Source organism: Phoca vitulina, unplaced genomic scaffold (assembly GCF_004348235.1).
Source record: "Phoca vitulina isolate PV1807 unplaced genomic scaffold, GSC_HSeal_1.0 scaffold11, whole genome shotgun sequence".
Classification (NCBI taxonomy): domain Eukaryota; kingdom Metazoa; phylum Chordata; class Mammalia; order Carnivora; family Phocidae; genus Phoca; species Phoca vitulina.
The window spans coordinates 37292344-37319631 of record NW_022589714.1 but is presented as its reverse complement, the minus strand read 5'-3'; the positions used below and the strand labels follow the sequence as shown (position 1 = coordinate 37319631).

At 40.7% G+C, this 27288-nt stretch overlaps 1 protein-coding gene and 1 non-coding gene across 2 annotated transcripts in view; one reads left to right on the top strand and one right to left on the bottom strand.

Moving 5' to 3' along the window:
• CLIC5 (chloride intracellular channel 5) overlaps positions 1-27288 on the bottom strand; it is a 154177-nt gene that overhangs the window by 98911 nt on the left and 27978 nt on the right. The window lies entirely within an intron of this gene.
• LOC116635966 lies at positions 2433-2539 on the top strand. Its single transcript, XR_004300261.1, has one exon. It is a non-coding gene; the product is annotated as a U6 spliceosomal RNA (small nuclear RNA).

The following is a 27288-nucleotide window of genomic DNA, read 5'->3' as shown; positions in this document are numbered from 1 at the left end:
TTCAGGGTGGGGAGGAGCTGTGAAGAGGGGGCAGGGAAGGAGAGGACCCCTCTAAATACAAGCCATCCTCATGCTGGGCGAATGAGGTAGAGCACGGGATGGGGATGGGCAGGGCTGGTGTGTAAGGTAGAGGGGTGAGCCAACCTGGTCAGGTGCAGCCAGAGCGAGGACCGGAGTCTTTCTCGTCTTCTGGGCTTGTTTTTTCTTCCCTTTCTTTTCCTTTTCTTTCCTTTCCTTTCCTTTCCTTGCTTTCCTATTCTTATTTCTGTTCTCTGTTTTGCAGTAAAGTATGATACACATGTGGAAAAATGCACATACCGTAAGTGTCCAGTTCAATGAACTGAAGCCCCATATGGAGCACCAGATGAGGAAATAAAATGTTAGTCTGGAAGCTCCTCCTGGTCTCTCTTCTCTTCCTTTCCTCCCCTTCTACTCCCCTCTTCCTCCAGAGTAACCATTATCCTGACTTGTAACAACACAGGTGAGTTTTGCCTGGAATCTTATAGTAGAGGCCGAATATACTCCTTGATGTCTGGCTTCCTTTGCTCACCATGACATTTGTGAGATTCATCCATTGTGTTGTGTGTAGTTGTAAATCATCCATTTTCATGGCCACAATTTATGTATCCATTTTTCAGTTGAAGGACATGGGCATAGTTTCCAGTTAAGGACTACCAAGGATACTGCTGCTATGAACATTCTATCAAGCATCCTTTGGTGATACATGGACACTTTTCTGTTGGGTATATACTTACAAGTGGAATTTATAAGTTATAGAGCATGAGAATGTTCTTCTTGAATAAACACTGCCAGATGGTTTTCCAGAGTGGTTGTACCGATTTGCATTCCCACCTTTCATTTCTTTTAAAAATAGGTACTAAATCTTTCGCATCTGAAATCTGGTCAATTTTTGTTTGTTTTCTCTGCCTTCTCTTTGCTAGTCCTGTTTGTGCTCTGGCTTGCCTTGCTCACAAATATGTGTGTATTTCACTGCTTTGTAAGAAAAAAAAGTAATCACTTAATAATAAAAATAGGTAATAGTACGTATTATGTACCAGACAAAAATGCTCAGCACTCTACATCTTCACTTGTTGAGTCTTTACAAGTAGTGTTATTATCTCAGTGTTCAAGGTGGGGAAATAGAGGTTTAAAGTATTTAAGTAACTTATCCCTAGACATCCAGCTAGAAAATGGTGGATTTGACCACAGAAAGACCGAGCGGGGGCTTTGAACTGCTCTCTCCAACTTAGTGCACACTGGGTAAGTCACTTTGAAGAAACAAAGACACCGTCCTGGTCTGAATGGAGATTAAGATCCATTTCTGGATAGCAGTCACATGGAAGGAAGACAACGCCTGTCACATGAATTGGGCAGACGCAAGAGCTCTATCAATCAGCATGTAGACAGATCATTCACCGCAGTTGGGGTGGTAGAGGGAAAGGCCTCATAAAGCAGAAGGCACTTCGGCTGAACCTTCCTGACTGGTGGGGCATCTGACGGGCAAAGAAGATGGCTAGGTATCCTGACCACCCTTGATGGCAGGCTGGTTCCCCATAAAGTCCAAGTACAAATGCTTCCTTCTCACTGAAGAAACAGTCATCAAGCCCAAGTTTGCAACCCTCACAGAACACTACAGCTCAGTCAAGGTGAGGTTTCATTGCCCTCTCCTCCTCCTTGGCTTCAGGCTTACATCACCAAAGCCTTTAGAGATACAGTCACCTTCACAGCTGTACCTTCTGAGCCAATGACTGCATACTCTGGGAAGGACAAGGCACAGAGGGAGACTGGTACCTTCACTGCGTGCCCTACAGACTCATCACTTCCCTGCTCTGGACTCTGGACAGTATTGACAATAGCAAATGTGGCAGAGGTAAATAAAATTATATGCATAAAATGCCTTTGAGGGTTATTTATTTTTAGATGAAAGATGCTTTACATGTGCGATCACTTTCTTGGCTATGATCTAAACAATGTCCGATATGACCTCCGCTCTTCTTAATTCCAAACCTAGCAGACTTGTCTTCTATTTCATCTTCTCCACATATCTACTGCTTATTGGAAAATGGACCAGCTCTCTTTTAATTTCTAGATAATACCATCCCTTTGGATATCCCTCCAGACAACTGGTAGTTTTGATATTATAAACATTCATGTTGCAAAACAAACAAACAAAAAAAAGGTCAGCTTTGGTGATAAAATATTTTTGTGCATATTTCTAGTTTTCAGTTCCACAGTCTGCTTTGGTTCAGGATAAAAAGTTTTCATTTTGTACCCTTTAATGTCAAATCATAACTGGTTAGAGTCAATTACAGCTTTGTCCAGAGAAAAACACCTTCTTGATCATAGACTGTGCTTTAATAATCATAGTTTCACAAAGTTGGTGCAAGTTTTAGATAAATATTTACCAGCAAAGGACTTCAAAAACATCTTCAGTGCTCACTTCAGCTGCACCTATACTAAAATTGGAACAATACAGAGAAGATAGGCATGGCCCCAGTGAAAGGGTGACATGCAAATCTGTGTAATATCCATACTTTTGTATGGTTGTTGAAAGCAAAAATTATAACATGTCTTATGGGGTTTTCGATATATTCAGATTCAATACGACACAAAGGGTGAAGGTAAAGGGATTTATATAGTGGTAAGCTTTCTATACTTCACTTGAAGTGGCAAACTGTGAACTCTAAGCAGATTAAGAAAAGTGAGGTATGTATGTTGTGACCACTCTGAAAGCAACAACTAGAAAAGTTATACAAAGAGATATAGTAAAAAGCCAATAGATAAATTAAAATGTAATGGGAGGAAATCTTCAAATAATCTAATAGATTTGACAGGGGAAAAAAGAGAGCAAACACAAAACTTACTATAAAATGGTACATTTTCCCCCTTCTGGCCTTCTCTCTGCTCATGCTCTCTCTCTCTTTTTCTCTCTGACTCTCTCAAATAAATAAATAAAATCTTAAAAAAAAAGATATGACAACTCTAAATGTGTACATACCTAATACCAGAGTTTCAAAATACATGAAGCAAAGCTGATAGAACTGAAAGTAGAAAGAGACAAATCACAATTGCAGTTAGATACTACAAAAATTTTCTCTTAGTAATTGACAGAACAAATAGACGACAACAACAACAACAACAACAAATCAGTACGAATATAGAAGACTTAAACAATAACTATCAACCAATTTGGCCTAAATGAATTTTATAGAATATCCCATCTAAATAACAACAGAATACACACTATTTTTAAGTGCATATGGAATATTCACCAAAACAAACCATATTCTGGGTCACAAAGCAAGCACTATATTTGAAAGAATGAAACAGAGATGCCTGGGTGGCTCAGTCGATTAAGCATCTGCCTTCAGCTCAGGTCATGATCCCAGGGTCCTGGGATGGAGTCCTGCATGGGGCTTCCTGCTCAGCGGGGAGTCTGCTTTTCCTTCTGCCTGCCACTCCCCCTGCTTGTGCTTGCTCTCTCTCGCTCTCTCTCTGATAAATAAATAAATAAATAAATAAAATCTTTTTAAAAATTAAAAAAAATAAAAGAATGAAACAATACAAAATATGTTCTCTGACCATAATAGAATCAATTACATCAATAAAAAATGCTTCTGGAAAACCTCCAAATATTTGGAAATTAAGCAATTCACTTTAAGAAATTCATTGGTCAATAAAGAAGTCTCAAAGATAATTAGAAAATATTTTGGCCTGAATGTAAATGAGCATACAATGTATCAGAATTTGTGGGATGCGGCTAAAGTAGTCTTAGAAAGAAATTTATGTTTGAAATGTTGTTTAGAAGGAAATCAAAGTCTCAAATCTAAGATTGTACCTTAGGAAACCTGCAAAACCTAAAGCAAGAAGGAATAAAATAATAAATACAAGAAAAAGAACTAATGCAACTGAAAGAAGACAAAACAATGGAGAAAATCAATGAAACCAAAAGCTAATTCTTGTAAAAGATCAATAAAATTGATAAACTTCTAGCTAGATTTGCGAAGAGAAAAAGAGAGAAGCTATATATTATCAGTATCAGGTATGAAAGATGGGATAGCACTACAAACTTCACAGCCATAAAAGGATAATAAAGGAAGGTTATAGGCAACTCTCTGCATATAAATTGGAGACTTAACAGAACCAAATCTTCAAAGACACAACTAACAAAATTCATTCAAGAAGGAGGAGATAACCTGAACAGTCCCATATGCGCTAAAGATATTGAATTCATAGTTGAAAATCCACTCTCCCCCCAAAAAACCTCCAAGCCCAGATGTCTTCATTAATGAATTCAACCAAACCTTTAAGAAAGAAATAATACCAATTCTATACAATCTCTTCCAGAAATAAGAAGAGGAGGAAATAAATAACTTGTATCCAGAGTTTATAAAGAATTTTTACACCTCAAAAATAAGAAAACAAACAACCCAATTAAAAATTAGCAAAAAAAATCTGAACAGACATTTCACCAAAGGAGACACGCAGTGGCAAATCACATGAAAAGATGATCAACATCGTCACTGAGTAGAGAAATACAAATAACGTGATACCACAATATACCTATTAGAATGGTGAAAATAATACACACATGATAACCCCCTGTGGTAGGAAGAATGCAGAGTAGCGGGAACTCCCATACATTGTCAGGGAGAATGCGGAACTATACATCATTCTGACAAAACAGTTTGGTAATTCCATATAAAGTCAAATATAAGCTAACCATAAGACACACTTGTCATCTCCCAGGTGTTATCCTAGAGCAATGAAAACTTAGGTTCTCACAAAAACCTGTACATGAATGTTCATAGCAGCATAATTCATAATTAACACAAACTAGAAACAACCAAAATGTCCCTCAATAGCTAAACGAATTAAAGAAATATAGTACATCCATGCAACGATAGAGCACTTCTCAATAAAAAAGAATGAGCACATGGGCGCCTGGGTGGCTCAGTTGGTTAAGCGACTGCCTTCGGCTCAGGTCATGATCCTGGAGTCCCGGGATCGAGTTCCGTGTCGGGCTCCCTGCTCAGTGGGGAGTCTGCTTCTCCCTCTCCCGCTCTCCCCCTCTTGTGCTCTCTCTCTCTCTCTCATTCTGTCTCTCAAATAAATAAATAAAATCTTTAAAAAAAAAAAAAAAGAATGAGCACATACAAAACATGGATGAATCTCAGCTGCACTATATAAGTGAAAGGAACCAGTCTCAAAAGATTGCATCTTGAATGGTTCCATTTATATGATATTCTGGGAAGGCAGAATTATAGCGATGGAGAGCTCAGCAGTGACCACCAGGTGTTGGGACTGGTGGGGAGAGGGGGGACTTACAAAGGGGTAGCAGAAGGGAATTTTTTCTGGTGATCAAACTATTCTGTATCCTGTTTGTGGTGGTGGTTATAGAGGTTTCTGCATGCATTAAAACATACAGAACTCTATACCCAAAATGAGAATTTTCTGTATATCAATTTTTCAAACGATCAAGGTTCTTAAACACTCCAAAAAAAAAAGTAAAGCCACTAGATTTTGATTTTTTACATCCCCTTTTCACACATTCTTTGTTTCAAATCCTTAGTATCAGATCCCATCTTACCATTGACTTCAGATATATAAAGCAAGTCTCTGTTCCATGAGACCTAGTGTTCCTAATTATAGTCAATCAATAAAGTAGAACAAGCCTTCTCTGAAATAAAAAAATAAAACAACAAAATAAACATATTTAGACTGAGAGAGTGTGTGTGTGTGTGTGTGTGATAAAAGGACATTTATTATGAAAGAACGATAATCCTTTTGGGGAGGTTTTTTAAGAAATGTTTGTCTTGCCCAGTACCAGAGTATAAGAACACTATTAGGTACAAGCTCCAACTTTTATGTACCTAATGATATTTAGTTGAACCTACTCATTCTGCCCAGGGTAGCGGCTATTTCTAAGAGAATTAGATTGCCCCTCTCTGACATTCTTTACAAAGGATCTCTCGGAAAATCCCAAGGGTTTAAGGTTCAAGCTGAAGGGACCAGCAGGGTTTGATGACAGTTGCAGAAACACCAGGTACACAGTTTCTCTGTGGGAGGACCAGGTGGGTGTAGACGAGGGGAGGTGAGTCCTGGGAGCAATTACACCCGCATGAAGTCACAGGTGGGGCTGTGAGGAGGATTAGGGTGGGTTTCTAGCTCTATCTATTCCTTTATAAACTAATGTGCCCTTGGGCATGCCAAACATGACCAGTAATCTTGGTCCCCACAGCAGTCTGCCTACAGTCTCCCAGGGAGGGGCCTGGGAGCACATTGGACTGAAGCCAAGTGTCCTTGTCAACAACCATCACTCAACCACTGATTCACTCATTACTCATTCTCTCCACCAGTGTTTTCGGGCCGTACTACTCGTGCTCATTCTCGAACCCTCCGAGAACGGCATTGGGCCTATTGCCTCCTGCTGATGAGCAATCTTTGCTCCTGCATTATGCCTTCATGGATTGCCTTATGTCTTTTCCACAAGAGTAAAAGCTCCTTGAGGACAAGAATCCAGTTTCTTGTCTCTTTCGCATGACCCTCAGAGCATAATGGCTCCCTGCTAGAGACTTGTAAACAACAACAACCCAAAAAAACCACTTGTAAACAAACTGTTAATAATCCAAGTACAATGTACATGCTGGAAAAGTAATTGTTGGTGGAATGAATTAATGAGTATCTGGCAGCTCTTTTATTCACAGCGTCGTCCCCGACGAAGGATTCTGCCCTGATTTTACTCCAAGGCTGACATAGGTGAAATGGACATTACAGTGTGGGGTTTTTATAAAGATTCTAATTCTGAAGTAAAACATGGGAAAGAGTTATGTAAGAATAATAAGAGTTAACATTTACTAAGAGCCCACCATGTGCTGGAAACTCTGAATGGCTCCTAAGCTCGCTTCATCTCTATAATAACCCCTACAACAGGTGCTATCAGTCCCATTTCACAAATGAGGAAGCAAAGATTTAAGAAGGTTAAGGAACTTGTCCAAGATCACACAGATCATTATAAACAACACAGCCGGAATTCTGACCCCAGTCTCTCCACCTTGAAAGCCTGTCCTATTAACCCCCGTGCTTTCCAGTGTGTGAAAAGTAGAATGCGTTCAGAGGAGGCTGGGATGATGATAGAGACTTAGCAATTGCTTATTGAATTGGAATCAGTGAATGACTGGTCTTGGATAAGGAATGGCTGGATCTGGGGATTCTGGAATTCTCCTTCACTCCGCTTAACCTCAGAGACACCAAGAGACAGAGCTGAAAAAAGAAGTAGGCACCAAAATGTGGCACATGAAAAATAAACAAATACCGAGCCCCTAGAGAAAGGAAAATCGTGGGAGACAAGAGGCCAGAGAAAAGTGATCTGAGGTCATGTTCTGTTGCAGCACCATGAACTTTTGGCAGGATTTACTGCTCTTGTAATTGTCTCACTTAGTGGCAAAGTTCATACTTTAGTCACAGCAAGATCACATTAAAATACAACTATTACACAAATGTATTTTTAATAGCCTTGGACGGGATCCCAGATAAACACATGTGTAACAGAATTCCAAAAAAAAAAAATTGTTGATCCGTATTACTTTTATGCACACATCTAATTTTCTTTTGGACAACAGGCCCATCTTGCCAATTGATCAGAGATAGCTTTTAATAACTCAAAAAAGGGCATGGTATTAAAGAGGCCCCCAGGCTGGGGGAGAAGCAAGATAAAGAATGTTGGGGAGGGGAGTCACCTTGTCCATGGGTGGGAGCAGAATGAAGAATATGTTGAAGGAAGTGGGCAAATGCCCATGACCAAACAGATTAGAACTCTGAAAGGAAAAGCGAAGGGTTGTTAGGATTGACAACCAGAATCCATTTGCCCTTTTGTTAAAGGACCCCTGAATTTTCCTTGAATCTATACCTGCTCCATTCACAGCCCATTAGGTTCAAGTGGAGCTTCAGGGGTGGGCAGGTGACTCACGTTGGCCAATGGGAGCACCGAATCCCTCTGAGCACAGTGATTGGCTCAAAATGAACACATGATCAACTTGGAGTCAATGTTCCATTTTTTTTTAAATGAGAAAAGTCATGTCTTCTAATAGGCTTGCAAAGCAAGCCGCTTAGTGCTGAGTTCGTGACATTTTCATCTACAGTCTAGTTGGCAAAGAATCATTTTTTAAAAACTGTAATTATCTTCTCCAGGTGGCAAAGTTAGTTAAGGCTGTTTCTTTGTAACTCTTAGAAGATATCATATGACTCCTCTTTATGATGTGATAAAAAGAGATCAGACTTTGCTCACATTTGGGGCTTTTGTCAGAAATGTGCTTAAGAGACAATTTTTCCTTCCGCTGGGCTTGCAGAGAAACTACATTATGGTCCTGGGGCTGCCTGCACTGTTGTCACCGCTAAGACAGAGTATAATCGAAAATAAAGTCAATAGAGAGAAAACAAGAGCTAAGAGATGGCGAAAGGAAGCCCAAGTTCTGATGTATTGTTTGAGTGACTAGATCTCTTGGAACCTAAAAATGGATACCCCTGGAGTTTCCTGTCCTGATGGTCAGTAAAATCCCTTTTTGGCTCAAACCATCTTGAGTTGGGTTTTTTAATGTTTGCAACTGGAGATTTATATCCACAACAGTTAGAACCTGCACAGACTAAAGAGGGCTATGGGCAAGAGGTGGTCCATATGACCAAAAAAGATCTCAGGGCTATTGTAAGGTGGACATGGGTCAACAGCACAGAGATGCACTTTAAAAAGGAGGCCGCATCCTGGGGCGCCTGGGTGGCTCAGTGCTTTAGCCTCTAACTTTTGATTTTGGCTCGGGTCATGATCTCAAGGTTGTGAGATTGAGCCATCAGGCTCCGTGCTGGGTGTGGAGCCTGCTTAAGATTCTCTCTCTGCCCCTCTCCCCCTTACCCCCCCCTCAAAAAAGAACCCGCAAAACGCCAAAAAACAAACAAACAAACAAAACCCCTCTTGTTTCCATAACACCCTGTGCAAACTTCTACTCTTGTGCTATTACATTGAAATTATTTGTTTATGAATCTGTTGATTTCTAGAACTAAGACCTTCAAGGACAGAAGACATCTCAACCCTCCTTTAATTACTTCTTGCATTATAATCATCACTTTACATATCCACAACCCCAACAAATCTAGCTTTCTGAAAGCAGGACTGGTGTTTCTTATGTGTGTTTCCTTGTGCCCACCACACAGCCAGGCCTATGGTATGTGTCTAGATCTATCTGTCCACATTCACTAATTCATTTGGTAAATAACTTATTAAGATTTTGTTTTATTCCCATCACTGTGCTTTGCAGAATATAACATGTTGCTCCAATTCTTAAGGTTTACACATTAAATAATATAAACAGTGTTTTTTAATAAGTTGCTTGTTCTGATACCTTGATTAAGTGAAAAATGATTCCCTCGCCCCTCCCCCTCTCCATGGGATTTGCTCTCTGCAGCCCATGACTATTTGCTGTTTATCAACAGATGCCATAGTGAAAATAAGAAAACACAGTGTGTGAAAACACAAAAGTGAGCCTTGACTCCTAGGTATAAGGTATGAACAGTTCATTCCCAGGATCACAGGGACTAATAAATATATGAAAAAGCACACCAATTAACTACAAAACAAATGGAAGATTTCTCACTTATTTAATTGGTAAAAATGTGTAAAGACTCATGAAGAGGGGTGCCTGGGTGGCTCAGTTGGTTAAGCGACCGCCTTCGGCTCAGGTCATGATCCTGGAGTCCTGGGATCGAGTCCCACATCAGACTCCCTGCTCAGCAGGGAGTCTGCTTCTCCCTCTGACCCTCCCTCCTCTCATGCTCTCTCTCTCTATCTCATTCTCTCTCTCAAATAAATAAATAAAATCTTTAAAAAAAAAAAAAGACTCATGAAGAAAGTTGTGAGTAAATATGCAATACAAGTAGGGAGTGTATATTGGTACAACCTTTCAGAGGTCAGTTATCTATCAAATTTGAAGACATAGTTGGGTCATATGAAGACTCAACAGGCCCGTTGATGGGAAACTCTTAAGGAAACAAAGGGTGTATGTTCAAAGGTGTTTAATGCATCATTGTTTGAAATAAGAAAAAACTAGAAGCAAACTAAATGTCCATTAGAAGATTGATTGGGTACATTTGGTGCATCCATATAACGAAGGATATTACAAAAAGAACATATATGGAGTGACATGGAAAGATGTCAGGATATATTATTAAGTGAAAAAGAAAACAAATTATGGAAAAGTACATGAACTTATTTTGCTTTTTGTAAAATATATGTCATTTTATATTATATATTGTCTGGAAGACTACACACAAAGTGTAGATAATGGTTATTTCAGAATAGTGGGATTAGGAGGAAGAACATTTCAATTTTTACTTTTACAACTTTTATACATTGTCTGAATTTTTTTTTTTTAAACACGAATTAAATTGTAGGGAAAGGCTCAGGCAAGTCAGCTAGACTGTGTGCAGCCCTCTTAGAGCTCCCTGGGCTTCTGTGAAGTCAACCATGTTTGTCTTTGTGAAGCCAACTCCCTCCTCTTCAGACCTGTCCCTGTATTCAGAACCGTCATCCCTTTCCAAAACTCTCATACTAGTAGATCTTACTTTCCCCTTGTCCCTTCAATAAACACATACTGAGACCCTCCTACTGCTGTTGTCCTCACATCTGTCCAGAGAGAGGAACTTGGTGACTCAGGCAGCAGTCATGTCTGCATTTTAAAAGGTCATCATGGAGCACTGGGTGTTATACGAAAACAGTGGATCGTGGATCACCACATCAAAAACTAATGATGTATTGTATGGTGACTAACCATAACATAATACAATTTTAAAAATTAAAAAAAAAAAAGGGGGCATCACAGGAGAAGGCGATTGATAACACAAAGGCCCGCATTCTGAAAGTGTCTGGGGCCAGAGGAGTTTCCTAGGACAGTCTGAACCAGAATCACTGAGGGAGCTTCTAAAAATGCATCTCTCTGGGCCCTTCCCACAAACACTGAATCTGAGGGTGGGGCCAGGAAAGCTACAGTTTTGATAAGCTCCTTCGTGGTCCTCATGCCTCTGGAGCTCCTTTGCCATGGGCACAGAGGGAAAGAAGAGAGGAGAGTCTGGGGGCCAGACACTTTCTTGCGGCTCTCCACAGCGTTTGTACCTTTATTCTGAATACACAGGAAGACCCATCTGGTTGTCCTTGACAATATCAGCTGAGGACACTCTTAAGTTTGGATTCTGTAAGCTCCACAAAGACCCCAAATAGAGAAGGAAGAAGATACACCAAAGGGCAGGAGACTAGCAATTTTATAAAATGAAATTTCTACCCATAGATGGATTTCTCTGTAGATTTATCTCCATCTGGGAAGAGTCTTTCCTACTTTTCCTGTGCTGACCGTCACTGTAACCAGTAGACTGATCACCGTCAATATATCTATTTAATAAGAATGAAGTTAAAAAAAAAATCGTTTGGTCCTCAAATGACATCTGAAGAGCCAGTTTGAAGAATAAGCAGAATACATGGCCACAAAATGCTATGTTAATACAAGGGGTTATGAATTTTTAAGGGTGACGTTGGCATGTTTGAGGAAGACCTAGGGTAGTATCCTAGGACTCCTACTCACCACTTGCTAATAGAACAGAAATCACCCAACCAACCAACCAAAGATACCATTTGAGATAATGCCCGAGTAGCTAGCTTCTCCCCGTTACTGGAAAAGTCTGGATCTTAAAATACTGGAAGCTCAAATTTGCCCTTAAGGAGACCCTTCCTCTGTTCTATGGGATCAATGATTCTCAAATTTGGCTGCATTTGGGGGCTATCAAAATGTCATCACCAAAGATTCTGATGTCGCTAGTCTGGGCTGCAGCCTGGGCACTGGGATTATTTGTAAACTGCTCAGCTGGTTCTAATGTGCAGCCAAAATTGAGAATGTTGCTTGTTAGAGACTCTTCTTAATCCCACACATGGAAGGCAAGACCTACCCTCCAGAAAGCCCTGAGCTGGGAAATAATCCCGACTCGGGTGCTTCTGGCGGAGACATGTGACACATTGTCTAAGTATATAAGGGTGGTGGCAGCCCATGCTTGGGACACTCTGCATCACATCTTCAAAACCCACCCCTGTTTTCTGCCTTCATTAGACAGCACCCCGTGAGCTTGACACAGGCTAATATCCCACCCCAAGGACTGCGCTCTCAGCTTTCTGTCTCAGACTTTCTCAAAGCAAAAGGAGCTTCAAGCTTTTGGAGGACAGAACAGACATTCGGGCCATAGGCTCAGCCTGACATGTGGGCGTTAAAGGAGAGAGGGGCCCCTAAATTTCAGAGCATTGGATCACAATCGTTCTGTGGTATTGAGCAAACTACTAACACTTAATGTGAGCTATTGTCTTCAGTGTTCGATGACATAAAGAATGTGAAATTACTGATTTCAAAATAGGTGCTCAACACGTTAAACATTTTTCCCCATGTCATTTTACTCCAAATAACCCCATAAAGTAATTAAGGTAGATGATATTACCATCACCTTGTGGGGAAAAAATGCAGATCTAGAAAATTTAAGTGACAAGTCTCAAGTTTCAAACAGTATCAATGGCAAAAGCAGGCCAGGAACACAGGTGTCTTGGCTCCTAATAGCCACTTCCTTTTCCCTATTTTACAGTGTGCTATGACCTTTGCCTCAAAAGACAGCAGAAATTTGCAAGTCTTTGACTAATATTGGAAGAAGAAAAAAGAGCTAATGAAGCAGAAAATGTTTCAAGCAAAAGACACTCTGACTAAGGACAAGGAGAGCCATGTGTTTCAGAATGTATTGTTTACACAACTGTGTTATTTAATGGCTACCTGGCAATTGTCCCATGCTTCAGTTCCTTTTCAATGACATAACTGGCTCAGCTCCCCTATCAATGCCTCCAGCTCTCCAGTCCTTTGGATTTGTTTGCCTCTGGATATTGAATCTCTCAGAACTGTGTTTGAAAACTCTAGTATAGACTTGCATCAGGCCTGTGCACCATGTGCATCTACCCCAGCCTCTTGCTTTGGCCATTTGGACAGAAGTCACCGGTCATTTTGCACACTTAGTCAAGTCACTCTGAGAGTCGTTTGTTTGACTGGGGCACCAGCTGACCTGGTGGTCGTGTCAGAGCCAGAGTCGGTCTGCAGTAAAGCTTCCCCACTCATGGCCTCGCCCCTGTCCTCCCTGTGTTCCAACGCTCAGGTCCTTCCTACCTTGCCAGGGAGTCTGTTCCAAGCCTTTCAGCCAACAGCGATTTATTCCTTTTGAAACTCCGGGTCACTTTTATTGTTTCATTTGGCACTTATTTATCTTTTGGCAATTTATTTATTTTTATCCTTGCTGTTTCATCTTAAGCTGTGTTCTATTATTAGCTTTCCTTTCAGTCTGTAAATCTTGTCTCCCCAACCACACTGCCATGTCTTGAGGTTAGGGACAATGTTTTATACTTTTTTTCATTTGCTCCCAGAGCACACGCAGTGCTAGAATCATGTTGAGGAAGCATTTGTTGGATAAATAAATGGGTGTTGAACAAATTCAGTGGCGTTGCAGAATATCAAGTATTTTATTAGTGGATTCCCACGGGTTCAGGGTTTATAAACCTTATGTGTTTGGCAGTATAACAGTTGTGATGGCTTGTTTCGAAAATAACATGGGAGTCTTAGTCTTGGGAATTCCTGCCTTCCAAATTCTCTGTCCATCTCCTTACTCCAAAATTACACATAAGACAATAACTGAGGTCTCCATAGTATATTCTATAAAAGCTGAAAAAACTAATTTTAAGATTCCTCCAGAACAAGCCCCCCAAAAAATTGCCAAAAAAAGAATTATTTTCCATCCTTAGTTTAACAACTCTTATTTAATCTCAGCTCTTAACATTAAAAAAAATTTTTTTGATTGAGCTATAATTGACAGATAACATTATGTTATTTTCAGGTGTATAGTATAATGATTCAATATTTGTATATCTTGCAAAGGTCTTAATATTTTTTGCAGGTGCTACATTTTATCTCTTTTGCTTCCCTCATGAATAGTCAAGTAATTCGTCCTTAAGAAGGTCATGACTGTTCTGGTTGGCAACTATTAATTATTTCCTCCTCTACTCACAACAGTGTTAAGGAGTTCTTTTGCAAATGGATATCGAAAACTTGATTTGGTTCAAAAATCAAAAACACAATCTTTTGGTCACAGTTGATCCACTGAATGACATAGCTGGCAAGCTTGAAAGAACAAATTACTTCAGTTGTGTTATTGCGCAAAAAAGTATGAGTGTAGGCAAAGTAGACTGTGTTCAGTAAGAAATTGACGAAAGCACAAAGGGATGAATAAATAAGTGAATGGATCATCTCTGGACATCAGAGGAAGCCCTTGCTTTGCGGAGCAATTCTTGCCTGTCCAGGGTGCATACTAGGAACATGGTCATCACTGCGCGGCTGAAAGCACAGGGAACATAAAACTGGAGAATCACAGGAAGGACTGGTATTAGGTTACAAATTCACCAAAAGGCAGATCGCTGAGTGGGTAGAAGACAAATTGTACTGAGAAAATTAAGCCGGGCACAATGAGCCTCAGAGTTAGAGGCTAAGACCTGGGCCTTCAGACCAAGCCCAGGACATATTAGACTCATAGGGCTCACTCACTAATACTAGTTTTTTTTTATTTGGCAGAGCTCATTAACCCAGACTCTCAAGTACCCATTCTGTGATAGCAAACATATTAATTCTAGAGCGAAGGGAACCTAGGAATGAACCTGATCCAAAGCCTTTATTTCCCCCCTTTCACGTTCATAGATTAAAGAAAAAATGGAGAACAGATATTTTATCCACAGTTAGTGAATTACATGGCTCGGTAATATTTGTTGAATAAATGAATGAATGTTGGACTCACCTACTTCTGCTGTGACTGCAAAATCTAATCTCCAAACTTAAGGACCCTACCTTTCAGAGAGGTGCTGCTGACCCAGGTGGGTCTTCAAACCCCAGGCTCCCATTCGTGCCTGGGAGCAGTGCTCTATCTCTGGGAGAAAGGGGGCAAACAAGGCCAGCCTTGGGTTGACTTCTCAGAGGCCCTTCTCTGGGATAATTTTTCCAGCTTACACCCCAGTCTTGACTTACTCTCTGCCCAAGTCAGCACATAGGAGCCCCAGACAATGGAAAAGGAGAGAAAAAGGAGAAAAGGAAGTTTAGTAGCATAAAAAATCCCACTTCACATGACAGTTTTTAGAAACTCAGCCCTAGTTGGTTCATCCAAAGTTAGTTTACATTCATAGTATCCGTGGGCCAAGAGACTCTCTCTTCCCAGATTGGCTCGTCTGGGGGCCCTGCCTTTCTGAACCATTTTGGATCTACAGAAACTGTCATTGATTTTACTAATTTGGATGTTGTTTTTCAAGTGACAAAGAAAATTGTTATAATACCTGGACTATTTATCTTAGATTTTGCAGTTACAGCAAAAGCTGATGTGTTGGAAAAGATAAATTCAATAAAATTATTTGTATCCTGATACTTAGGTGATGAATAACTTCATGATGCCATAAAATCTATGTATTCTTGTGATAAAAATACCATTAAGTGCTTAGATAATAGTTTAGATCTAAATAATAAAATAATTTTGAAAGGAAAAAATAATATTATGAATAATGGGAAATTAAATCTTATTCCTGGATGGAAAGCCAAATATTCTTAAAGTAACAAAACTCTTTGTTCATATTATAACAATTAAAGTCTCCATAGTATATTTTAAAAATCTGAAACACTGATCTGAAGATTTCTACAGAAGAATAAGCAGGAAAATATACCAAAAAATTTTTTTCCCAAGAGGATTAATGAGGATTTACTTTCTAAATTTTAAAACAAGTGACAATTAGCAAAACTATATAATATTAAGTTAAAAGCAAGGAAGAAATTATGAGATAGAATACATATTTCAAAAGTAGATTGAAACTATTATAAGAATTTACTACATGAAAAAAATAGAATATACAGGGGCACCTGGGTAGCTCAGTTGGTTAAGCGTCTGACTCTTGATTTCGGCTCAGATCATGATCTCAGCGTTCTGGTATCCAGCCCCGTATTGGCCTCCGCACTAAGCACGGAGTCTGCTTGGGATTCTCTCTCTCCCTCTCCCTGTGCCCCTCCCCCTGCTTGTGCATGCTCTCTCTCTCTAAAATAAATAAATAAAATCTTTTAAAAAAATAGAATATACAAATACAAGAACTAATCATAATTCAATACATGGGCACAATGAAATCACAGTACAGAGAATACACCTCATATCATATACTACAGTAAATTTTGGTCAAAGCAAAATGATGAATGTAGAAAGGAAACTAGAAGAAAATAAGCATATTCTTTCCAGTTAAAAAAGGAAGAAATATTTCTTCCTGATTGTCTAATATAATATTAGACATAAAATAAATATTGGAACATTAAAAAAAACCAAAAGGGCTTAAAAGATGAAATGTAAACAAGAAGAGTATGCATTATAAATGTTCAAGGAAAAGTTTTACATAGAAAATACAGAGTTGATCTAATTATTTAAGGTCAGTGTTCAGCTTTCATTCAAAATGAGGTCACAGGAAATAAATGGAGGGTTTATACACAAGGAAATGTCAACAATAAATTGCCACATGGAAAGATGCTCAGTCTCAATTGCAACTAAAGAGATGTAGACAAAAGAACTCTGAAGGACCACAGTAGATCCATTAAAGTAAGTGCAGGCATTGACAGTACAGAGAATGGGCTTTGGAGTCAGATATGATCTTGGCTTTGCTGTCTTAGCAGTGTCTTTGACCAAAGGCCCTCATTTCTCAATATCATTTTCTAGCCAGTAACAGGAGGCTACTACATATTGTGAGGACAAAATGATTCCTGGAAGTAAATAGTACAGTATTGGGCACACACTGAATGTCTCCAATAATGGTATGTGGCAGTAGTCACAGTGGAATATAGTGGTGATGGTGCTGGTGGTGGTGATGGTGAAAGTGATGATGGTGATGGTGGCGATCAAGATGGCAGTGACTATAGCTGATCATGGTGAGAGTAGTGGTTATAAAAGTAATGGTAGTGATAGGGCTGGTGTTGCTGGTAGATTTGATGATGGTGATGGTAAGGAATGACAGAGATGGGGTGGTGGTTTGGTTGATGAAGGTGATTGTGATCTTGGTGACAGTGTTTTGGCATTTTGAAGGTGATGGTAACAGTGGGGGTGGATGATGATGGTGGTGGTGGTATTGATGGTCAAAGGAGTTGATGATAGTAATGGTGTTGCTTTTGATTGTCTTGGCAAAGGTGGTGATGCTGGGAATGCTCATGATGTCAGGATAGGGGTGATGGTGGTGGTGTGATCAAAACAACTTAAAATGATAAATACATTTCTTGGTGGATAAATCAGAAAAACCGAATGCTAAAAATTCAAAGCTATTGGACTTGTAATTTATTTTTTAGCCTTCCGGGAAAGCAATCTAGCAATATATAGCAAGATCCAATATATTATACACTTCGACACAGAAATTAAACTCTTGGGGATATTATCAGAAAAAAATCCCCCAAATTAAAAATGGTCTGGAAATGGTATAGCAATGGTATTTATAACTGGGAACAATCCAAAGCCTCAACAATAGGGAAATGAGTAAGCAAATCATGATACATCAAGATGATGGAATAATATTATGTAGCTATTTAAAGTGAAACATGAGGAAATATGCATATGAAAAAATTGTGTTAGAACAACACAAAACTGTGTGTTTGGGTAGTCAAGTGTGCATTTGTGTGCTTTTAACAAGAATAGAAGAAAATATAAACACATGTGCATATAGTTCTGTAAAGGTTCAATATGAATTCAGCTTTTTCCTTTTATGTATACTTGTTCAATGGACCCTGAATTTATGAAAGTTTAGGATGGAACCTCAAGCTATACCTCACTCCAAAGAGCTGGCACCTAACCGACCAATTCTGAGGCAAGCTGCTTCCCATCCTTTCCTTGGGGCCCATTTACCACCCATCCTTGAGTGCTCTTCCCAGTTCTCTGTGACTCATTTTGTCCTCACAATGGTCAAGGAAGAGCTTCCAAAACCAGAATAATTTTTGTTCCAAAACTAAACGCAGAGGTCATAAAAAGCCTAGCAGCATCTATCTGAGTATATATCTATGAATTTGAATGTGGGATGGATTTGTGATTGTATATAAAAAGCCCACAAGTATTGATAAGCTGTAAATTTTAGGGTAGTCATTTGAGTCCTAGGTGCTTCCGTTTCTCTGTCTGTAAAAGGGAAAAAACAATAGTAATGAACTCCTTGAGCTATTGCAAGGGTTAAATGAGATGCTCCATGTAAAACATGGCAGGATGTTTGGTACATAGTGAGTTCATGTTTATTGTTATTTGAATATTAGCATTGCTCTTACTATTCTATATACTCTTCCAGAAAGTATCAAGAGCTCCCGATTAAATATAAAAGCATTGGGTTATCAGCTTCTTCATCTATATGATGGAGCATTAGATCACATGATTTGTGCTATTCTGTGACTCTGTTGTCTAGGAGACAATCATGTTCTTATTTATGGATTTTTGCCTGATTTTAGGAGGAATAATAATAAACTCAAAAAATATAAACTTAAATGGGCTTCCCCCCAAAACTTTATTTTTGCAAATTTTAAATATTGCATTAATAAAATAATAATGTTTACCTTGCTGAAATATTCTGAACACTGTCTTAACTCTCTCAATGAAAACATCAAAAGGTTATATTTCTTCATTAAATATGTTAAACTTAGATTTGAAATAAATAACGGCTGATCTCTCTGAGTTGGGCTTCATTTTTCTTCAATAATTCTTTTTTAATTAATTAATTAATTAATTAATCAGATCGAGAGAGAGAGAGAGAGAGAGAGAGCACACATAAGCAGGGGGAGCGGCAGGCAGAGGGAGAAGCAGGCTCCCCGCTGAGCTAGGAACCCCATTCGGGACTTGATCCCAGGACTCTGGGATCATGACCTGAGCTGAAGGCAGACGCTTAACCGACCGAGCCACCCAGGCGTACCTTTTTCGACATGTCTTAGTTGACTTGGGTTTCTGTACCTCCAAGTTTTCTCAAGGGTTTTTATTTTTGTTTTTGCTGGTTTTCTTCCTTTGGGATTTTGTAATTTTTCAAAACCAATTTATTTCAACCCATCAAGATAGAAGCAACATTGTGAGGTCCGCTTAAGAAGTGGGGCAGGTAACTGTAGGCCTTGGGAAATTCAGAGCCCCCAGATGCTCACCCTGGTGTTTTTCTTCCGCTCACATCATCAACCCAGGCACGCCTCTGGGAAACCCTAGAGGGCACTGTTTTCTTGCTTGTTATCACTTTTGCCTTGGCCTCTCAATGGGAAAATGGAAAGAAAATAAGCGGAGTGAAATAAATACATCATAAATGAAACACAAACTGTCCAAGCCTGAGGGGAATGAAGGTATGAAGTCTAAGGTCCTCTTTGCCAGGTGACGATGCAGAATCCTGGTGTATGAGGAACTTATCCAAGGTCACTCCATCGCTCATTGGTGGCAGAGACAAAGCTAGAGTCCAGACCTCAGACCCAGACCTTCTTTGCTCCACCACCTGCTCTTTCATCAGGGAAAACACAGGGAAGGATATATTGAGAAGTGTATAATTCACAGGGATTTTCTATCCTGTGACTCTCTACTAGCCCACCCATAAAATTTTACACCAGATAACTGCCTTATTAGCACCAACGGAGTAGGTTGTTGTTAATGGATGTGACGGTGATGATATTATTGATGATGGCGGCTTACATTTATTGAGTACCTTCTGTATTTGAGGTACTGTGCTAGGTGCTTTATAGACATTGGCTCGTTTACCCGTGACGATAGCCTTATAAGGCATGTACCGGGAGGAAAGTGAGAATTAGGAGTGTTCAGTAGAGAGCCCAGTATCACACCTGTGGCAGGCGGGGAATTAGACCGTGAAAATAGACCAGGGCCTTCATTTGCTTATCTGCCATGTTCTCGAATATCTGTGACTATAGAAAATGAGATCAAGATGAATTAAAAGAGAGAAAAACTTGAGGTAGTGGAGGAATGGCAGTTAGACTTATTTTCTATCTTCTGTGCTGCCAAATCAAATAAGGCAAACTCCTAATGTCTTCGGGTCACATTCTAGTTAGGAAGACAAGATGGGAGAGTTGCTTCAAAGTTAGAGGTAGCCCTTGGAAGAGGTTGAGGTTAGGATCATACCGAGGACAGGTCAGAAGAAAAATGCCTGAACCATGGAGAGGGGGAAGAGAGAAATACCCTTTACCTGTGTTTCATTTACCTCCTGAGGACACTTCCCTCGCCTATTGGCACATGGCACCAAGGTAAGGCAGAGAAACTCTCTGTATATAACTTGTATAGGGCATCATAATTGTCACTGCATGACTGGAGGGAGTGGGAACCCATCCTTCAGTTCCTAGACTCACGGGATGATGGCTCAGCTCCTATGTGCAGTGTCCCCTGCTGGGTGCCGTGGGGTAGGCAAAGCTAAATAAGATGCATTGCCTTCTTTGATCTGCTTGTGCCAAAGCTGAGAGAGTAAAATACTGGGGGCAAATCGTGCTTGATGTCTGTATTGAGTGTTGCCCAAATCCCAAAGCAGGCATAAGGACAGTAAGTTGTCATCCCTGGAATGCCACTTAGGGCTTCTTTCCTTGCAAAATGCCAAAGGAATTCCTTGCTATGGTTGAAGTCTTTTTGACCGATAAAAAAAGCAAATATCCTGATAAAAGTGACCACTACGAGCCATATTTATGCCTTGGCATGACTGCACTTGCCAGGTCCTTTTCCAAGAGTGATGCTCGAGGAAAGTGCAAAGAGAAGGCAAGAGAGGAGAGACAGGGAGTAAGTACAGGGAAACTGTGGCTTCTAGAAGACAGTTTTTACCTGCATTATCACTGTTCAAGAGGAAGCTCCCCCAGAAATTTACATAAATTTGGAAATTACATGCTGTGGTTCTGAATTCTTTTGCTTTCGTTGTCATGATGAACGTTCATGGCACTGGCAAAACGTAAATGGAGCCTTGGTGATCCTTTGCATCACATATGGAGAACAGACCTATTTGTCAGTGTCAGGGGTCTAGGTTTCTTTAGGTGAGCCTGGATGAGAATGTTTTGGGGAACTTGATTCTTTCATTAAACAGTTAACTATTTCTCTCATACGGTTTGTCTATGGGGGGGCCATAAAGTTATTAAAGGTGTAAAAACACATATCCGGTGATTCCTAGGATTACAGTGCAATTAATGAAAGCTACCATCTAAGCGTTATCCTCTTGAAGCCAAAGAAAGTGGGAGATCAGCAGCTTGAATTCAAAATATAACTTGAGGGTCGCCTGGGTGGCTCAGTCGGTTGAGCGTCTGCTTTCAGCTCAGGTTATGATCCGGGGGTCCTGGGATCGAGTCCCACATTGGGCCCCCTGCTCAGCGGGTACCCTGCTTCTCCCTCTGCCTCTGCCTCTCCCCTTGCTTGTGGGCTCGCTCTCTCTCTCTATCTCAAATAAACAAATAATAACTTGAAAAATCACTGACAATGAAAACCGAATTCAAAAACTCTCTTATAAATCATCAGGGTTGGAGAGATTCATCTGTTGGGTTTGAGCACTTCACTCTTGGGCACGCTGCTTCCCCAGAACCCTGCTGACACCTAGCCTACTTTCCATAAATAAATAATTCTTAACTTGCTGACCTGGAGCAGTGACGACGCAGCCCCCTCCGCCCCACTCTCCTCTGAGAGTAAAATGCCCTCTTGCATTTTTAATGCAACTCCCAAGACTCTGTGTCAAGTTTCCACGAAGTTTGCCAGAGGAATTAGCTGCCTCTTTTTAATAGGCAGTTCCAAGAGGTCAGAGAATAACCCCCCCTTTTTTTTGATCAAAAATGACAGTTTTTAAAAAATTAAGAAAACAAAACACTTGATCCAGCATACTGCATTTTACATTTTCACAAGATTGGTTTCTATAATTTTACATCTGGCCTGACACACTGAAATTTACTTTATTTAATACAATAACCACCAAGTTATTATTATTTTTCTTGCTTCCTTCCCTTCCTTCCGCTGCAGATGTGGGAAGCATGACTCACCCTGGACTGACTCACAGCAAGTATGACTTCATGAAACACTCACAGAGTCGGGGACTCAGGGGGCTCAGCCTCCACGACACTGAGCATCAGGAAAACACTGGCCTTCTGGGCAGCAAGATGGTCCACTTTTCCATCTAGAGATCTCTTGTGGAAATTTATTTACTGCCCTTGGGTCTATGGTTCCCTGTTTCTAAAACCAGACACCTGAATCAAAGCACTAAGCCAGATAAACACGTATTTAATTACTATTCAAAGTCAAGGTAATTTTATTTTCTTTAAAAAAAAACTATATCTGATCTTTTTAAATTTAGTAAGTACCTAAAATTGAAACTAGTATAAAAATAGATTTACAAAAGAAAAAAATGACACACACTTGTAAGACGACTACACAAATGTGACCCCTGTTAACAATTTGGTATATCTCCTTCCTATCTGTGTTCTAACACAGGTTTTTTATTTTTCATATCTTCCAAAATTGAAATTATATTCTACTACTGTCTACCACATCTTATTCTTCTCTCCTAATAAATAGTATCCACAAAATTTCCAACATGCCCTAGTCCTTAGAAGCCCTGGGTAAGTGATCCCAATGAATATAAACGTTACCTTACAAATACAAATTTCAACAACCGCTTGAACTATGTTGAGGCAGGCATAGACGCTTTGGGGTAGGAAGGGGGGAGGGGGGAGGGGGCCGAGAAGAAGGTGCCAGAATTACTCCTTGGTTTCCTGAACTATCTTCTCCACTAGGATTTCAAGAAAACCACAGTTTGCGCTGAAGGTAAAGAAACAAAGTAGACTTGACTTCCATAGATGAATCTTGGCCCCCTTACCGGAGTGTACCAATTTCCTTGACTCTGATGTGTCCTTTTGCCTTTGGGGACTTTAGTTCCCTCCACTGTGCAATGAAAATCATCTCTAAGGCTCCTTTCTCCTCTAATATCCTCCGATGCTATCTTGTCTAGCTCACCTGAAGATCTTCCTCGTCAAAGTAAAATTATTGGCCAGACAAGCTCATAAATTCTACCTCAATGGAAACAAAAGAAACCTGGTGAAGGACTAGCACAGTTTCCCCCAAACAACCTGACTGCTGACTAAGAGCACGAAGAGCGCAGAGAAGGTCAAAAGCCTCCTTAATGTCTGGTAACCTGATATTCCTGTTCCAGAAGTAGGCACTTTACTTAGGATTGATTGTACGGTCACCAGTGTGGTCCCCAAAGACCTTACCCCTCACCTAAAAACGGATTTTTACTTCCAGTTGGGTGTATGCCGCATGATGACTTTCGACAAGGGCCATTTAAAACAGAGTCCAGTTAAGAGTAGTTACGGTGTCCATCTGTTAACAGTGGTTTCCTTAAATGGAGGCATGTGGCAGAGAAGTCTGACACACAGGAGGGTTCTGTTCCTGAGAGATATCACAGAGCCTGGCGCAATTCCTTACCACACGCCTGGAGGAAGTGTAGAGTCCAGGGTGGCTCAGCCTTCATGTGTCAGATTGTTGAAAGATCAGGACTGAGCCATCTGTGTCTAAATACCCACATGGGTATAGGAAGATGCTTGGAATCCTCTGAACTACCCCAAGCAGGATTGATTGTGAAATTAATAAAATTCAAAATCCTTGGTCCCCTCCCTTGCATTGGTTCCTTCCAAGGCTCAGAAAAGAACCTATGATAGCGTTCACATAATCATTTGTTTTTGTAAGATTTGCAAGCGCAAGATACTCAAGGAGCAATTGGTTGAGACTAGTGTCTCTTTCCATTGCAACTTGGCCTCGGTTAGATTTTCTTCGGTATTAGATTGGAGTGGCCATGAGCATTTTGGGGACTTCACAAAGTGGGAAGTTAAATTGAAGAATCTATTTAGTTTGTGTTTAGTGGGATATATTTGTGTGGTTCCAAGTCATTTCTGGTAATGGTTATGTTATGTTAGATGTCCTCAAGAAGGACTGGCTTCTGGTAATACTCTCACCATCCATGGTGCTGACTTACCCAGGTCATGACCTAAAGGTGCAAGGTCAGAGGTCATAGTGCAATATAAATATGTGCACCCGATGTATGCACGTAAGGGCGGAGAGTCAAGGTTTGAAATATATAGAGCCAGGAGCTACTCTGCAGAGTTCTCCCAGTTATCAGATATGGAAAATCGCAAGCAGTGGGTTTAGTTCTTACCAAAGCTTAGTCAAAACAGAAGAAGTTCTCTTCTGGCAGGAATATACTCAATAATGCAGCATATATAATAATAAACACACTATACATTTTTTTTTTTTAAAGATTTTATTTATTTATTTGAGAGAGAGAGCATGAGCAGGGGGAAGAGACAGAGGGAGAAACAGACTCCCTGGTGAGCAGGGAGCCCGATGCGGGACTCAATCCCAAGACCCTGAGATCATGACCTGAGCCGAAGGCAGACGCTTAACCGACTGAGCCACCCAGGCGTCCCCACACTATACATTTTTAAGGGGAAGTATCCCAAATCGACCTTGTATATTTGTGGTATATCAACCCATAGTGGTTCTATAAATAATCCCATTTTTGCACCCTATCAACCCTAAAAATCAAATGTTGATCAGTTGTCTTAGTGAGGGAATTATCTTTCTCCTCTCCTAAAAAAGGGGACATTACAAAATTGCCATAAAATGGAGAAGGAGTCAAAGTGTACATAGTCCAAAAAAAAAAAAAAATGCAGGGGGAAAGTATTGGAGATGTGTGGTAAGTACTTAATTAATAAAACAGTAAGTTACTTTTCTGGATTTTTGATGTTTGTGGTACTTGACAGCTTTTTTTAAGTTGGTGATTTGATTCATTTTCTCATTGCAAATGAATATTCACTTCCATGTCTAATTTTATATTCATAATTTGGTAACCGTTTGTTGAGGAGGGCTCCTGATTGCACAAGCTTCCAGCCCCAAGAAGCCTAGGGCTGCCCCTGCTCCTCGCCTAACCCTTGGCATGAGAATGCTTTCATCCTCTGCCTATTCTCCACCCTCCTGAGTTCAAATACCCCCTCTGTGGGCTCCTTGGCCCCTATCCGGCTTACATCTCCTTCCTAGACTCTTTGCCTCCTTATTCCGAATCCCACCCACACTGCTGCCTGCCGTGGCCCACCCAGCATCATCTCAACCCTGTTCTCATCCCCAGCTCGGTTTTTCCCCATCCATCTCCCACAACTCAAGCGCAGGTCAGGGCCCTGGCCTTCCTCCTTGCTTGGGAGACGAGTTCAGGCGGGCAGTGGGGACAGCTCAGGAGAGTTTAGCCAATTCCTTGATCAGGGCTTCTTTGCCTTGTGGGGGAAGAACGGGCAGAGAGCCTGAAATGCTCAATCAGTCCCACCATGGTGGCTTAGCCATCAGAATTCGTGCTCCAGACCACGGCAACAGCGGGGAAAATGAGCTCTTCTCAACGGGCGAAGGGCATACATAATCTGAGAATTCAAATTTGAGAATTTAAAAACCCGAGTGGTCAGAGGCAAGGGAGGGAAACAAAGGAGCTTGCTGTTCAAAAGCACTTTCCTAAAGGCCTCCTGTATTAATAACCCTGCAACCCCTAGGGTAAGGTCGATTCCGCAAAGATAAGCCAGTTACACTCCTGCTAGCTGCTTTGCAAATGCGGGCTGAGAAGAACAGCTCTGAGGCGGCTGCACCAGGAAATCTTTGGGACTAACCCTGGACCGCCGCATTCACGGTCACCTTGCCATCCTTTCCCCAGCCCGAGAAGTTACGTGTTTCTCATCCTTGAAATAATGATGTCCTAAACCTCTGTCCAAGCATAACATCTCCCGGGGAGTTGTGACAGTGATAAGGAAACAAATATTACAAATGCTCAAAAGGATTCCTGTAGCTAAATCTCACTTGTGCTTCTACAAGAACTAACTCCTCCCTTCTTCCTTGCCTCCTTCCTCCCTCCTCTCTCTTTTCCTTTTTCATTTCTAGAAAGGGGATGTGGGGTAGTGTAGGAGACAATGAGAGCCCCCAACTATTGAATTATCTTCAGAGAGGAGTTTATTTTATTTATTTATTTTTAATGATTTTATTTTATTTATTTGAGAGAGAGAGAGTGAGCATGAGCACGGGGGGTGGATTGGGGGGCAGCAGAGGGAGAGGGAGAAGCAGACTCCCTGGTGAGTGGGGAGCCCAATGCGGGGCTGGATCCCAGGACCCTGGGATCATGACCTGAGCTAAAGGCAGATGCTTAACCGACTGAGCCACCCAGGTGCCCCCAAAGAGGACTTTTAAAGCACTCACATGTCAAGCAGACTAACACACAGTTAAAGATCTGGACTTTGGAGGCCAACAGGCACAGGTATGGGTCCTGGTTTCAATATAGCCTTCTGGTCCAGGCAAGAGCCATCAGACTGGTTACAAGAATAGCAGACCTAACTTCAACAAGTAGCAAACATTGGGTAAGCTAAGTCATCTCAGGGACAAAAACTGTAGATTCCACATAGACTAAAGTTGTCTCTTCTTTGTCATCAAATTAGTTTTTGATGTGTTGTGTTAATAGCCTCAGTCAGAAAGCTTAGGCTACATCAATTCCACCGAATGGGAGGTTATCGTTACTATTTCCAAAACGTTGGGCAATGCTAGTTTAAACAAGTTCAGGTTTTCTTGACTGATTTTTCTGCTCCTTTCAGAGGCCAATGTGCACTGCAATTCTGTAAGAGGTGTAGGTAGTAGGTAATGTTTCTCAAATTTCTTTAGCCGTACGATCCAGTTTTTGTGGAGTGTGTCAAGGGACCGGTGTTCTGCGGGATATGGCTTTGGAAATAATCACCAGTCATAGGAGATCACACCATGGCTAGTGCCTATGCATATCCTCAACAGCAAACCATTTCTGAGCCACATGGATGTCAGCAGGCTGGTTACTTAGTTGCCTTTTGATCCCTCTCTATGTTCCTCTGGATCCCCATAAGTCCCTGGGATCACAGCCTTATGCGGAGCTATCAAAGTTAATCTGCTCAGCTGAAAATAACTGTCCTTACATTGTGGACAGAGTCCTACAGAGAGGTCCATCCAGCCTTTACACTGCTGAATGCCCTGTGATCTGGTTCTGGTTAAATTGAATTTTCCAACAGAAATGAAATAGGGGAGACTTTTTAAAAAGATCTTCTGGGGCATCTGGGTGGCTCAGTCGGTTGAGCATCCAACTTTTGATTTCGGCTCAGGTCATGATCTCAG